The sequence below is a fragment of the Manis pentadactyla genome, chromosome 5, assembly GCF_030020395.1.
Source record: "Manis pentadactyla isolate mManPen7 chromosome 5, mManPen7.hap1, whole genome shotgun sequence".
Lineage (NCBI taxonomy): Eukaryota > Metazoa > Chordata > Mammalia > Pholidota > Manidae > Manis > Manis pentadactyla.
In genome coordinates, this window is record NC_080023.1 from 83858385 (window position 1) to 83873976 (window position 15592).

Genomic DNA, 15592 nt, shown 5'->3' on the forward strand with positions numbered 1-15592 from the left:
GGTCAAGGTGCTATCCTCATTTCTGGTTTTTGTTTACCTTTGATCCTGGCAGAAGCTAAAACATCTGTGTTGTGTAGCCAGCACCTGATCCCTGGGCCTCTGTTCACCTCACCTAAAAAAAGATCAGGACAGAAAGCAAACCAAGTAGATGAGGCTCAACAGTGGTTTAGGACAGGAACTGAGAATGTAATCCCCAGTGGGAGCTGTGAGGGTCACCACAGGAGGACGTGGAGGTCTGAGCTGACTTCGGCCCATGAGGCTCCCATGCAGGTGGGAGAGGTATCGAAATCTGAGTACTACACAGTGGCAGAGTCTACTCTCTGTGGCACATCTGAGTGGTGACATGTTCTGTGACAGATTCCCTCATCACTGGGCTCAACTGCTTCAGTTTTCACATGGAGGAAAGGCCAGAATCCCAATGGCCTATGACTCCCTCCATCTATGGTTTTCCCTGCCTGTGTTTTGGCAGTAGGAGGGGGGCTGGGGGAGATTTTGCATTCCTTTACAGGCCAATTTCTTGCTTCAGTGACTCCATCTTCAGAGTGGAGGGATTAATGCATTTGCAAGATGACAGATCCACCTGAGGTAAACCCAAAATAATTTAAATAATGACTTACAAAATATACCTTAGGCATGGCTTTCTTTTCAAAAGGATTCCTCAGTAGGTGTCTTTCAGTCAGAATTGTGCAGACCAAGGCTTTTATGAACAACTGTAGAGTGGTGGAAAGAATCAAAAGATCTCAATTAATGTCCCAGCTACACCATTTATTAACTGTGTGACCTTGAGCACTTAAGTCAGTTAACCTGTTTTAAGCTTTTTTTCTCTCCTAGATTTCAATACATACTTCACATACTTGTTAAGACCAAATGAGATAATTTATGTACAAGCACTTTGCTAATATAACCCATTTATTTGTGAATTCAGTGAACATTCATGGAGCATTTCTATGTGCCAGGCATTGTTAGACCTTGACATTAAGATACACACAGCATGTGGCACTTGTATTTGCAACTTGCATCTCATAGAGACTTCCAAATTGTGTTGAAATTTGCTTTGTATGTAGTACCCACAACTTCTCTGAGGTAGAGGGACCATTATACATATCCATCGACTTCTTCATGTAGTTCATATGCATCATGAATTATGAACAAAGAGCCTAGTTCTAGAAGACTTATATTCTTATTGGCTAATGTGAAGCAAAGGAAGGTATGTGAACTACAGCCTTCCCACACATAGAATGCAAAGAAAGTGCTCCTTGGTGTGTGGGTGCAGAGACTATGAAGGGGCTTGCCATTGTGACTCTCCTCAGTCCCTCTGCAGTCCACACCCTGAGCTTGGGAATCGGGCACCATGGCAGGGTCTCCTTGGTGGGGCTGGTTTCGGTGTTCCAGAGTGCCCAGCATTGGTGGAAGTTCTGCCTCAGTCTATTCTGGTGTCAGGTGCTTCATATGACCTCCTAAAGTCCTTCCCCAACTTCCTGGCAGCCTGCTGCCATCTACACTCCTCTCCTCTCTCAGCACCTGTGCGGAGCAAGGACTATTTCAGTCTTATCTTTGATCCTGAATGCTGCTGCCATTAGTAATCTTGCCTTATCCTTACTTTTTTAATTTAGTAGGACTTATATACTTCACATAACATTTCTCAAGAAGCCGTGTAGACTTTGTCTGGAAATTTCTGTTTGCACAACCATAGGGAGCTGGGTGGTAGAATTGCACAACTCAAAGGGTCTTTGAACACATTGCAGTCCAAGCCAGGAGCATCTTCTGGGGTTGTGCAGTGTCCAGCCTATCTGGCCATCCATGGCAGCACTGAGAGGAAAACTAGAAGCTCTGGAATATTCCCCAAAATTGAATCTGAACTTTGATTACATGTAAAATATGTCCCCTCTTTTGTGCCTCCAAAAATTGTTTTGGCCACTTTAATCAAGCTTTCTAGTCAAGACTGGAAAGTGTTGTACTTATGTGCAGGCATACTTATGCCATGAAATCAATCACCTCCCCTCTACCCACATGGTCACTGCCTCAGTTCAGGTTTCTGTCATCTTTCTCCTCAAGTACTGTAGCCACCTTCTATCTGGCCTCCCTGTTTTTAGTCCCGCTCCCCCCATCAGCCAACCTCTAGTGTTGACAGGGTGGCTCATCTAAATCACAGATCTAGTCATGTCATGCCCCTGCCTGCAATCCTTCAATAACTTTCCATTGCCTTTGAGATATGATCCAGACTGGTTAGCTTTGATACAGGACCCTCCTGTTTCTGGGCCTGTTCTCATCTCCTGCTTCTGAACCATTTACTGGCTAAAGTCAAGTCGAGGTTTTTGTGTTTGATATTCGCTCTGCCTACCATGCCCTTGTACTCCTCTGCCCCCTTCTCCTGACCAAGCCCAGCTCAGCCCAAAGCTCCCCTGGGACGAATTCGAAGGCAAAGGCAGGGAGCATATATTTAGCAATGAGAACACTTCCTCAACCCACCATATCTTGGAAAGGAACAGTCTTAAAGAAAGTTGTGTCTAACCTTCCACACACTGATTGATTCACAGGAGTTAGAAGCTAGTGGCCAGAAGCTCAGAGAGCTACACAGACAGTAAGGGCCAGGCTGAGTTTATTCCATTTATTCCTTCCTGGTCTCTGGGCTGCCACACAGAGATAATCAGAAGGCAGAAAAGCCGCATAAGGGACAGCCTCAAGTTGCATGGGAAATAAAAGTCAAAAAATGTGACAGAAAATGTTAAGCTCAGGAACCAGAAAACCTCAGTTCTGGCCACAATGTCTTTAGATATCAGTTTATCATTGTATTGTGAAAGCCCTGGACTCTGTCATAGGTTTGTATATCGTGCTTCATGCAGCCCTTCGTGTTCTAGATGTTTTTCAAGGGCCACCTCAGGAGAGTAGAAGAGATAGAGAGGCAACACAGGCAACTCCCCGGAAACACCACCACTCTTTTTGGATATTCTGTCTTCTGTGTAACATTTTGCCTGAAGAAAGGGTTATGTTGATTAAAATGCATTGAAAACCATAAAAAAAAATCAATAAACTGCAGAAATAAATTCCATGCACAGACCTGAGCTTTTCACCTTCTCCAGAGTTGAGTGAGACTTGTTGAGCGATGCAAGCAGTGGAGGCTGGTCCGCAGGCGCCCTCCTTCTGCGCCCTCCAGCGGGCTGCCACTGTCCAGCAGTCAGTTGACCCTGGCTCCAAAAGAGTCAATGTCAGCTGTGTTTACTATTTTTATTATATTCCTTTAATTACATATTACATAAACTGGGGAAATACAATGAGAATCCTGTTTTCTATAACTAGTAGGGAGAATGCTTTGGAAAGACATAAAAACAGGGAGCTAGGAACACTGTGGGCAAGTTAACTCTTTGGAGAAAGACTGTAAAAATTTAGATGGAGTTTACTCTGTTTCACAAGTATCTTGGAGTTCTAATTTCACTTCAAAGAAATCCAACCTGGAAAGCACACATGATGTGTCAGAAAGTGGGGTTCACCTGAATGAGGCAACCACGTAAGTACAAACAGGGTGTCCCCACTCAAATCAAGTCTTGGCCATACTAGACATTAGCAAACAAATAGATATCTGTGTTTTAAGTTAAAATAAGTACTTAAAATGAATATTATTTTTATGATACCTCTCTTTGACCTTTTCAGTTAATTGCTAGTCCAACCATTTATGTGCCTATGTGTGTGTGCATGACTCTCTACATGGGAGTCAGAGGAGAAAATATTATTTCTGAAAAAAACAAGCAAACAGACTAATGCACAGCAATCATCTAGGCTGTGAGGTTGTGTTGGCATTTTCCTTCCAAACAGAGAAGACACTTCTATTGAAGTGGACCCTGACTGGCCTTGCCTTTGTGCAGCTGTCAGGCTCAATGGCCACTAGACACAGACAACATGGTTGTTTCCAACTACAACAGGTGCCCATGATTTTAGTCTTTCTTAAATTTCAGCAGAGACTGCAGTATGAACATAGAAAAAAAAGTTGGATGAGAAGAAGAAAGACAGTCAGTGCAAAGTGAATGGTGTGACCTGGAGGCTCTTTCTCTCACTGGGCAGGACATTTGTAGGGCCAGGGAGCTCTGCTTGGCAAGCCTGGCATTACAAAGACTTACTGATTCTGCTTTCAACTGTTATCAGTCACTGAATGACTTATCTTGTTTTTGTTGGGTAGTGACATGCTGCCAACCACACAAAGCCACCAGTGCCCAGGGATCACTGTAACTTTTACAGCAAAATCAGCATTGCTAGGAATCAGCAGAAATGTGCCAACTAGGTGGGCATTGATTTAAGAAGAGTAATGCATTAGCCCAAGGAGGGTGTGCCCCATTCTTTGATGGAAGGTATAGCCATTCTGAAATCTGAGTGTGGATGCCTGGTATGTGAGGCGGTTTTGTGAAAGACTAATAATTTATTTTATTAGGGATCTCTATGACTGCAATTAAAGTACAAACTTTAGTAAACATACCAAAAGCTTAATGCTGCAAATTATAGATCAGGCATGAGCTTTCAAAATGGCATTTTGTCACCTGTAGAATTCTCCCTGGGAAAATGGACTAGGTCTTAACAACCTCTAAAAAGCAGACATCTTCTACATCCCACCCCTCTTTGACCTCCTTACAGGCTTCCCTGTGATAGCCATTGTCTTAGTCCAGGCATATCTTATGCATATTAAAACCTATTTTCTGTTTATAACACAGTTGAAATCACATCTTATATACTTTTCTGTGACTTGCTTTATGCATCTTATTTTTCTGGCTATACCATAGCGTACAGTTGTACGTATTTACTAAAGATTAGTTAGCTAGCTCATGTCCTACTTTACAGAGTGAATATGGGCATAATGGGGCAAAATATTAAAACAATACAGAAGAATATGATTTAAAAAAACTGCTGAGAATCTGGGAGATCCAAGGGAGAGTCTCAAGGAAGGGGCTGACATCTGAGGATTAGTAATTTCTTTTGAGGGAAGGAATGGGCCTCCTGTGATGAGCCTTCCCATCTTCTGTGAATTTCAGGGCTCACCTCAGGCTCAAGGAGAATCTGTTTGATTTCCCAGGGAGCAATCTGTAGAACAGAACTTGAGTAATCTCAGGAAATGTCCCCAAACATTGCCATTATGCTTAACTGATCCCAGCTGATTTATAGCACCTAAGAGTTTTTGAAAGCCAGCCTTTTGGTGAAGTGGAACACAAGCCATTATGAGGGTTTTTTATTCCCTTGGTTAATATTTTCCCTTTCATCCAGAACTGTGCTTACTTCCTTGAGGCCAAGCTAAGTGAGCTTCGTGGAACCCTCTAAATTAAAAGAGCCATCTGGAGCTCAGTTCTTAGTGGGTAAAGAGCTGCAGTCTTCAGCTGTCATCAGTAGGGAGGAGCCATGGAGATTTGTCAGAAGGTATTAGCTTTGGGGTCAGACCATGTGTCTGGGCTCAAGTCCAAGGTCTACTATATCCTAGCCATCTGGCCTAGACATGACCCCACCCTCCAAGCCTCTAACTGCTGATGTGCAGCATGAAGTATATGAATCCTTCCGTTATAGGGGTACTGGGAGAAGTAAACAAGAAAACGCATGTTTCCATGGGCCAGGTTCCTATGTGCACTGTGTCAGGTACTGGTCTGTGTTTCCAGAGACTGGTCACACACTAAGCATGTGACCGGCAGTCATTAAAAGCTTGTTGAGTTGACTTGATCTCATAAAGTAACAAGAAAACAAAAAAATAAGCAAAGCAGACAAAAGACTCATTGAAAGGGCTTTGGAAGTGTGCTGTGAGAGAGTAGATGAAGTAACTAGTTCTACATAAACACCTCAAGCTTTCTTCCCTAGAAGAGTAATAGGAGAGACAGGAAGAAGAAAAGTGAGGTATTTTTTGAGACTAAAAGATTCATAAGAATAATGCACACAATATGCCCACTATAGCATGACCATTAATTAGAAATTCTGTTGTGAAGGGCCACCGCTTGACCCCTGGCCCTATCCACTTCTGGGAAGCAGATACTTAGGGCATTATGCTCAGCCTCATTGCTATGGACCTTTTGAAATAAATAATGCTTTGCTGTGGGGGAAGTGCCTGTGCATTTCAGTGTGTTTAGCAGCATCCCTGGCCTCTGCCCCTAAATGCCAGTGGCGCCCTCCACAAGACGTGACAACCAAAACTATCTCCAGACATGACCCGATGTCCTGAGGTTGAGGACCACTGGTCTAGGGTCTATGTGACTGAAGAACGTGGGAAAGGATATGTCCCCAAGGATGAGACTCAACCCTCAGGCTTAGTCCAGTATCGCATGGCAGCTGCTGGCACGCTTCTGAGTGCACATGTTTCTGCCCCCAGCCCAGCTGTATGCTTGTGCCTGAAGAGGGAAAGGACTACAAAGACTGGCCAGACCTGTTTGCACCACAGTCTCTCAGAGACATTGAGGGCTGTCATTCGTCCTCCTCATTTCCCCTTTTCTAATGCCTTGCTAGCCACTCTGCCCCTTGATGTTCTGCAAACAAGCTGTATTAATCGTGTCTAGGATTCTGTTCTCTTGATGCTTTGGCATCTTGGAGCTTGCTGACCCTGGAGGGGTCTCTATCCCTGGACTAGCCAGTTTCCAGAGACCAAACAACCTGCCTGTGAGGGAGCCTTCCACATGCAAACCAACAAATCCAGAGCCCACACCGGCAACCACCTTCTTGCAGGCTTGCACATTCAGCCACCGTTTCCTTGCCTTAGTCACCCAGGACTGGGTGCCAGATGACTAGGGATGGCTCCTATGCTCCAGAGCCCACTGAAATGGTCCAGACCAGGCAGTCCTGAGCTGCATGCCCCACCCCTCCCATTCCTTCCCATAGAAGCCACAATACGGGCACTTGCCCACGTTTTCCCCCTGCTTCCCTCACCTCTTGACCCACACTGGTGCTTCCCTGTGTGCCCCTTCCTCTTGGATTTGTGAATATAACAAACTATTTTTAATGCTGATTGTCTCCTGATATGCTGACCTCTCCATACCTGAAAAATAGTAAGACCTACATTTTAGAAGACATGCACGGCCTGCTGCCACCACACGGTACCACATGGTACATGTCGTCCCCTGCATGTGTGCACTCACAGCCCCAGGGGCTTCCTGCAGGTCTGCAAGCTCACTGTGCCTCCTCCTCCCACGCCCTTTGGCTCCTGCCATTCCTTCTGCCAGAGATGACCCTCTCTTTTCAGAACCCTTCCCCAGACCTGGCGGACTTCTTTAGACTCTAGACCACATCTCAGTGGGGAACTTCCTCAGAGACCTTCCCCGAGCCCAGCCTAGGTCAGGCCCCTCTGTCATTGCTCTCATAGCCCCCTGCTTATTCTTTATGGCAGCTAACATAGCTTGAGGGTGATTCCCCCATTAGAGTGGAAACTCCAACATAGCAGCAGATGTGTCTTTTCACACTATTGCATCCTCAGTGCCATGCTTGGTACCTGATACATGCTCAATATTTATTGATTGAATGAGTGAATGAATCCCTTGGGGTCTCCTAGAAATGAGGAGTCTTTGAAAAGAACCTGAAGCCCAGCAAAAGGAAGCTGGAAGAGTGTCAGAAAAATATACTTTATTGCTGTTAACATGGCTTCATTTTCCCCAGGCAGCTGGATCATAACAGACAACTTAAAGTTGACAAAAATAAACTGCTAATTAAATTATAGCACATACCCAAGATGGAATATTACACAACCATTAAAATCATGTTTGCAAGCTAAATATCTTTTACATATGGTACAGTTATAGAAAGGAATTATTTATTCAGATTAAATTGCAGGCTTATGTTTGTTAATATGTAAAAATGATCTTGGTATATCGTTCAGTTTAAAAAAACGAAGATTGTAAAACAATTTGTAGAAGTTTATATTTCTTTGTTTAAAATTAGCATAAAATTATAAATATGTGCTTATGATATGCCAGACACTGTGAGAAGCCTTTTACATTTATATGAACTATAACAGTCCTATAAAGAAGATACTATTATTATTCCCATTTTAAAGATAAAGAAAATGAGGCTTTTAGGCAAAACACTTGTGGCTCAGGGCTAACTATATTAATAGTGATATTCTCTAGTTAGGACTATTTCATTCTCTACTTTCTAGATTTTCTGTAATGATCATGGGTTAATTTTACAATTAAAACATAATTTAAAAGTACATGTAAATATTCTTAATGACAAAAAAACTCTTTATGCAGTGTTGTCAGGTAAGATAGTAAGATAAGTTTTATATGCAGTATAACGTCAATTATATTTTCAAAGCACAAAAAGAATATCCTAGAAGGAAGTGGGTATAAATGTTATAAATGAATCTTTTTTTCCTTATTTAGGCACTTTTATAATTTCTAAAGTTCTTACAGTAACCTTGTATTTGCTTTCATTATTAAGCAATTTGCCAATGTTTTCTGCTATACATCAGTGCGTCCAAGAATACTTTAATTTCAGACCAAATCCCCCAGAAGTATCTGGGGCAATTTCAACTCACTCTACAATGTCAGGTGTGCAAAAAGGAGATGTTTATTTCTTAGAGCAAAATTAATTTTCATTTCAGATCTTTGTCAAGAGTGGAAAATTTTGATCTCCATACATTTCTTTCCCTCTTCCTCCCCAGCCCATGTCTACCTTCATCCCTGCCTGTATCCCCTTCCTAGGGATTAGCCACCATGTTTTACTACTACTCAAATATCAGGAAAAAAATATAGGCTAGTATTTCAGAAATATTATCCTTCCTCACATCAGTGATACCAACACACTGAAACAATCAGATCCATAACAGGACCAACCTGGATTCACCCATCTGTGTGATTCACACACTGGCCTTAGCAAGGTGGGACTAAGTTATAAAAATTCCACCCTCATGTGACTTGCAGCCAGCCAGGCTGACATGAGCTATCTCTCTTCAGGCTAAGGATTTATTGGCAAATGGAGATATAATCCTCTTTACCTAGAAAGGGTGGCCACATCAGGTCATCCTGGATAGAACTAAAAGAGTACATTGACGCCTAAGCCGGCAGCTGCTTTTGCCTGTTAAGTAGTCTTTCTACTCTAGAGCAGATGGTGTTGGCAGTGCCACGGAAGTCATCTTGGAAAGACACGAACATTTCAAAGTTGGCTTTGACTTTCCACATTGTCTTTTCAGTTTATATACATATACATATTTATGTTAAAAAATATATATGTTTTTAAATATCTTTGTGAGTTTATGTATTTTTTGAGTTATAAATTTTTGAGCCTTTGATATATACATATTAAAGATAAGTTATATGTATATTACTAGCACTCATATGGTGTTAACTTTGTAGGCCACTCTGTTGGTGTATTTGTGATGTCTACATAACCTAGTGCTTGGCACACACTGGGCACTCAATGTTTATTATCAATGATAAACAAACAAGTGGCAAAGTGAATTCACCTTTTCATAAAAGGAAGATCCACAGATAATATGCACATAGCTATGACACACTCTCAGTGCATTTTACCCATCCGATGACACTGAAGGGTCTTAAGGGAAAGGAATGCAGCCAGCTGCCCTTCCCAGAGCTCCGGAGGGGGAGCAGAGAGGTCTGGTTGCAGGTATCCATCTGAAACAGGAAATACGTAAGAGATGAGCCATGCTGAGCGTGGGGAAGAGATAGCTCCCTGCTTCACCCTTGGGTGTACCAGGTTCATACCAGAGTGGCCCATCTGAGCAAAGGCATGGCAGGGGGCCCAGAGCCACTGCAGAGAGTCTGCTTCACATTCAGGGCCACTCACGGCTCAGGAGAGACTCAGAAAGACCTATATTCCCTACATATCCAGGGTCAGCAAGAGCTGCACAGACAGGATCTCCTCATGGTGGTTACAGTGTAAGGGGTCTTCCGAAACTTGTGGTAGAGTCAACAGAGAAACCAAAAGCAAACACAGATTTCATTATGAGTTGGGGAATTTGGAACTTGGTGCCTGGAGACACCCTCTGCTTCCATTATCATCGTCATGATCATTAACTTTACAATTACATTTATCTGAACACCTACACACCAGGCACTATGCCAACTACATTGTTTCTAATCGTTACAACCTCTCTGGAAGATATTATCTGCCTTTTACAAAGGAGAAAATGAGCTCCAGAGAGAGTAAATAACTTTCTGAAGGCTCACAGAAGGCTTGCCTTCTCAGTTCAAAAATCCATTAATGACTCCGCATTACTTAAAGTTACCATTTGTATCTGTATTTCAAAGAATCCTAAGGAGCACCACAGAGGGGCCTCAGAGCCATCTCAAGGGGGAAATCTTGTGATACGTCCCAGGGTCCCTTCCCACAGTGCACGTTTTTTGTTTTTTTTGTTTTTTACTTACATATTCATTTTTATTTAAGTATAGTTGATATACAATATTACAGCGGTTTCAGGTATACAACATGGTGATTTGACAATTAAATACATCACAAAATGATCACCACAACAAGTGTAGTTACCGTACAAAGACACTACAAATTCAAGGACTCTATTCCCTCCCACAGTGCACGTTTTGAAGAAGCTTTTCTGATTTCATCTGTTTTCAATACTAGTCAGCCATGCAAAATTTAATTTGATTTCTTCAGGGCTCTGCTCTGATATTTGAAAGAAAATAAGAAAAAGAAAAAGAGATTGAAGTAGGGAGGGATGGATGGAAGAAAAGATTAAAAAGCATTGGCCTAAAGAGGAAAATCTAAATCTCTAAATTTTGGCATTTCTGGGCCTTCAGAAACTTTCCACAAGACATCAATCCTCATGTAACCATCATCCTTGTTCTGGAACACTCTTGCTCCCAGCATACTGGCCTGATTGCTGTTTCTTGAGCACTCATTGTCTATTTGCCTCTCTGTCTCTCCTCTTCAATCTCCCAAGCTCATGCCATTTCTTCCTGCTCCCCATTTCCAGGTGTCTCACAGCTTCTGCCTCCTAAAAACTTCACTATTTCTCCCTGCCTGAGATTGCTCAGATAGTATTGCCCAGAAGGTCTTATTTATATATTGAAGTAAAAATAAGAGAACTATTCATGCAATTTATCACTAGAAGGTATTCCCCAACCATTTGAATTCCACACATTTCCTTTGATTAATAGAGTACTGCACAAATGCTCCTGGCAGTCATCGGACATGAATCATTATCACAGCTGACACTGATGGACACAGAATCGTTTCTGACTGGCCAACCGGCTGTGTTGACTCATCATAATATGGATCCTCTAATCTTTCTTAAGAAGATAATTTTACAATGCAGAATGTTCTTTGATAAAAATAATTGCAAAAACATATGAAACCATGGAAATAAATTTTCCATCAGAAAACAAACCTTAGAAGTATAGAGTATGCTTATGGGTGAATTAAAGCTCTGCAGACTTCAACTGAAGTGCAGTGTTTCAAGGATGCCAACAATGTGTGCCAGAGATGTAATCTAATCCAAAACAATTTACTACTTTTCCTGAATCATGGTATGAAGATTATAATTATTTAAGTTCTCAGAGCTATGGTTTACATGAAATCAAGAATTTTTATAATACAACAAGGAGGCAGCACTTATGTGTTTTGTGGACCAAAAGAACCACTTTTAAAATAGAGACTGTGGGCTCTTCCCAGTATTAATCTTAGGGATAATTGACACATCAGATTTGTCAGTTACTAACTCTTCTTTTCCCTTGATGGAAACCATATGTGTTGCATTTATAATCAGTGTAGAATAGTTTTGCGGCTGTAAAACAGTGCAGGGTATAAGATTCCAGAAAATGACACCTCAGTTTCCTCAGGGGTGAGTCACCTGGCAGAATCCGGAGCAGTGCGTGGAGCTGTTTACATGAGGTTGGTTACTCAGGAGTATCTCTGTTCTGAAGATGAGCTAAGATTTAAAGGTCTCTTTCAAAGAGGAAATAGAAACTTCATGGGAGACCCTGATGAGTGAGAATGGATAGTTTCCAAAACAAAAGACAGAAATTCTATTTCTCATAGTTAAAAGTAACTGATGGAGATTTGAAATGGGGAAAGGTGGGGTCTGACATCAGAGACAGACATGCAGTGATAAAAATAGGACCCGCTGCTAACTTGGAGTAGTAGGTGAGGAAGTTCAGCTAATTTTCCGGTTGAAATGAGCCTTAGTATCTCACTAGTGAACATGTGTCAAGTAAATCATACAAGTTGGAGAGAGTTGGATGACGGCTTGAGGAAGAACATCTAGGACCCCATGGTCATAGAGCCTCCCAGGAATGGAGTTAGTGAAGTGGTGGTGGATCACAACAGAAAGCCTGAGGACACACAGACACTGAGAAATGTCCTTCTCCTCAGGGACCAGGGAGGGAGCAGAACTGAGGACACCGTGACTGAGCAGCCTGGAACCTAGACCTGGAGATGACTTTTGAATCTACTTTGGGTGAGACTGTTACCATATTTTTAACAGTGCTCCTCCAAATCTGTTAAATTTAGTCTAGCAAACACAAAGTAGGATCAGTAACAAGGAACCAAGGTGGGGTATCTGGGCAAGATATGAGTGATAAGGTGTAGTAAAATTACTTGAAGAAATCTATCCTTTCTGTGTTAGCCATTTCTCTGCTGGAGTCAAAGACTACCCCTGACTTGGATGAACTAAGAGATTAAGTAAATTTTCCTAACTTGGTAACAGTGAGGATGGGGTGAGGGATGCAAAATGTGGCTGAAGATGCTGTGTGCTATTTGTTTCATATATAGAGCCAAAAATTAAGAGAACTAGATGGCTTTTAAGGGATTTGGTGAGAGTAAGACAGAACCCAGTGACTTCCTTTACCTCTACAACTCATCTTTCTAGTCATCTGGGTTAATCATGTGCTGCAGACTAGAAGTTCTCATCTCCATAGAAAATGAAGTTTAGATGCTAAAACTGCTGCTTTTAAGCCCAATGATCTTTTGATATTGAAATTACATTTCTCTGAGTATTCATCTACTGATGCATCTACAGTAATTTGGTGTTTTAAGCATAAGAGTTTTGCTTTGGAAATCAGACTCCTACAGTACCTGAAAGATGGAAGATTCTCAGTAAATATGAGAAATAAGTGATGAGTGAGTGAATACAAGTAATTCAAAATTAACCAATATATCTTCAAAGAACTTTATTTTAAAAATGGGCTCAAAAGTAACCATTCTTTGTTTCAAAAAAATTTTTAGTAGAAAGTAGTTTATAGAACTATAAATGAATAACAATTTATAAACTCATTTATTAAAATGCTTCATAGGCAAGGGGTTATTCAATAAGGTGGGAAAATGTTATTGACCAGTTGTATAAATGTACACTCTAAGAGCAGCCATAACAAGAGATCCTTTTGAATGAAATGATTCTTTATGCATAAGTTACCATACACTGTACCACATAATGGCGTTACCATGAGCACAGCTAACTGGCCAAAGTCAGGCCATTGAGCCAAAGGCAGTCATCTGTAGTCTGGGTCAGCAGATTTAGAGTTGGCTGGAGCCATAAGAATACATAATAAGGATGCTCCCTAGGCACTCAGTGCATATTACAGTCAGATGCTGTCTCTCAGGGAATTTAATTCAAAGAGAGATGCAGCTGGTGGAAAAGAAGAGAACTACAGGATGCAGATGTTAACAGACCTGAAAGGTGACAGAGGCTGTTTTCAGTGGCAGCAGGAAGGTAAAGCAGTGGAGACACAGTGCTGAGTTATCAAAATAGTGGAGTACTAGAGTAGAGTGTGATTGAGGGGTCCTGTTGACGGTGTGTGGAGATAATCAAATAGAGCGAACGAAGGCTGTTTATTCTGAGCTTGCTATAGCAAGGGGGCTCTGCCACTGTTATCTACATTTTGACAAAGACTCCAAGCAGGCAGAGGAGTGGGAAAGCTTCACAGTGGACGAAAGGGAAGGCTTCAGACACCCTGACTGGAGGCTGCTGGCATGGGGAAATTGCAGGTGGGCTAGCTAGAAGTAGGACATCCTGTGATTGGTTGAGGCGCATGTTTGGCTATCTCTGATTGGATAAAAAATAAGGATGTTGTCCATTATTCATCAAACCCTGGGCATTTGGAGCTGTTATAGAAGTTACTGTTTAGCCTCCCAGGCTGGCACCAGACACAGTGATCTGGTTTCTCACGTGTGACACTTAGAGCAGACGGGCTTCCTGGATTGCTTGCTACAGACAAGCGGTTGGTTTCCTGGGCAGGTGGCTGCAGGTTGTGGGTCAAAGATCTACTATTTATAAATGATCTGGCCATTGTCCATTGCATGTTCAATCTCTGGAGTCTCTAGCTATTGTATCTGAAATGATAACCAGGTTATCCATAGGACCAGACTCCGTGGTTATTAAGACTATTTCCTATATTTTCTGCTTCTAAAACGGTTTCTCTTTCTAAAAATGAGATTGTTTCAGGTTTAACACAAAAACCCTCATAGCCTAGGAAAGTCCCTAGTTCCAGGCAAACTGGGATGGTCAGTAATCCATACCTGTTTGTGTCTTTTCAATAGCCTGGTTAATTAACAAGCAAAGCAGTGATGGTTTTTGAAATCTCATACTGTTCAGTATTTTCCATCCCTTGAAAAACAAAACAGCCTAACTAACACAAGACAAAATAATATCCTTGTTTTTAATAAGCAGAGCAGTGAAACTAAATTTTTTAAATATTATTTACATATCAGGGCAACAGAAAGCTTCACTGGGAATGAAGAGGCCTGATCTGCTATCAGCCTGCTCTGTGACCTTGGATAACAGCACAAGAACATGACGGCGGCGTGAGCACTTCCTGGGGACAGAGTACAGACTTGGTTTCAACAATTTGTTTTCTGTAGCTTTGGAGAAACTACTCAATTTTTGAGTCTGAATTTTCTCCTTTGAAAAATAGAGATTCTAACTTTTTAGGATTGTTGTAAGAAATACATGAAAAAAATAAAATTTATCCCATGACCTGGCATGTAATATGTTTCAATAAATTTCTCTGCTTTGCAAATACATCTTTCTTGCTAACACTTCCTGTTATGGGCTGAGTTGTCTTCCCCTCTGCCCCATTCATATGTTGAAGTCCTAGTCCCCTCAGAATGAAACTGTATTTGAAGACAGGGCCTTTAAAGAGGCAATTAAGTTAAAATGATGTCACAAGGGTGGGGTCTTATCCAATGTGACTGGTGTCCCTGTAAGAAGAGATTAGGACACATACAAGTACAGAGCGAAAATGATGTAAAGACACACTGAGAAGTCGGAAATCTGCAAGTCACGGAGAGGTGTCAGTGGAAACCAGTCTTGCTGACACTCTGGTTCCATACTTGGAGCTGCCAGCATTGGGGGTGTTGGGGGAAACTCTCACTGTTTAAGCCACCTAGTCCTTGGTACTTGGTCATGGTGGCCCTCACAGTCCAATATACCTCCGGAAGATGGTAGCATCCTAATCTAAATGAAAAACCTGAGGTAGAGTAGCATCATACTACAGTCTTCTAAATGGCTGATTACTGTTTGATTTGATCTATATCTGATTCTCATACATAAATAAGAAAGTACCATTTTGAATGTTTCTATTCAAAAGATCTGTGGAGCAAGAATGTCTCAGAATTAGTACATTTCTATGTTGACCAAAATCATGATAGTTTAGAGTCATAAAATCTTGAAATCATC

The 15592-nt window shown here is 41.7% G+C and overlaps 1 long non-coding RNA gene across 1 annotated transcript in view; it reads left to right on the forward strand.

Moving 5' to 3' along the window:
- Positions 1-14890, forward strand: part of LOC130683814 (uncharacterized) — a 38138-nt gene extending 23248 nt beyond the window's left edge. Inside the window, exons 2-3 of the long non-coding RNA XR_008997809.1 lie at positions 12292-12376; positions 14626-14890. This is a non-coding gene — a long non-coding RNA (uncharacterized LOC130683814). The remainder of the gene's footprint in view (positions 1-12291; positions 12377-14625) is intronic.
- The last annotated feature ends 702 nt before the right edge of the window (positions 14891-15592 follow it).